At 47.6% G+C, this 670-nt stretch overlaps 2 non-coding genes across 2 annotated transcripts; both read right to left on the bottom strand.

Moving 5' to 3' along the window:
- Window positions 1-44: 44 nt before the first annotated feature.
- On the bottom strand, window positions 45-163 carry LOC119295971. Its single transcript, XR_005144579.1, has one exon. It is a non-coding gene; the product is annotated as a 5S ribosomal RNA (ribosomal RNA).
- Window positions 164-433: 270 nt separating this feature from the next.
- Window positions 434-552, bottom strand: LOC119295741. The gene has a single exon (XR_005144205.1). It is a non-coding gene; the product is annotated as a 5S ribosomal RNA (ribosomal RNA).
- Between the last annotated feature and the right edge of the window lie 118 nt (window positions 553-670).

Genomic DNA, 670 nt, shown 5'->3' with positions numbered 1-670 from the left:
CCGTGAGTTTTCTTTTGCACGCCGTCCAAAAAAAATTTAAAAAGGGAATGCAACACGAGGACTTCCCAGAAGGTCACCCATCCTGGTACTACCCTCGCCCAAGCACGAGTAACTTCGGAGTTCTGATGGGATCCGATGCTTTAGTGCTGGTATGATCGCTTCCGACATGTTACCCCCTTCTTCGTCCCTTATGCTTGCCCCTCCCAGCTCCACTACAAAGACGATTGTACTTTGCTTTGCCCGCCACTACACGCGTGAATAATGACCAACGAGCTAAAACTTACCGCAAACATGCAAAATAATAAAATGTGGTAAATATATGTCGCGGCCGTGAGTTTTCTTTTGCACGCCGTGCAAAATAATAAAACGTGGTAAATATATGTCGCGGCCGTGAGTTTTCTTTTGCACGCCGTGCAAAAAAAAAATTAAAAAGGGAATGCAACATGAGGACTTCCCAGGAGGTCACCCATCCTAGTACTACTCTCGCCCAAGCACGCTTAACTTCGGAGTTCTAATGGGATCCGGTGCTTTAGTGCGGGTATGATCACATTCGACATGTTACCCCCGTCTTCGTCCCTAATGCTTGCCCCTCCCAGCTCCACCACAAAGACGATTGTACTTTGCTTTGCCCGCCGCTACACGCGTGAATAATGACCAACGAGCTAAAACT

This window comes from Triticum dicoccoides, chromosome 1A (assembly GCF_002162155.2).
Source record: "Triticum dicoccoides isolate Atlit2015 ecotype Zavitan chromosome 1A, WEW_v2.0, whole genome shotgun sequence".
Lineage (NCBI taxonomy): Eukaryota > Viridiplantae > Streptophyta > Magnoliopsida > Poales > Poaceae > Triticum > Triticum dicoccoides.
This window is presented reverse-complemented; position numbering and strand designations above follow the sequence as displayed.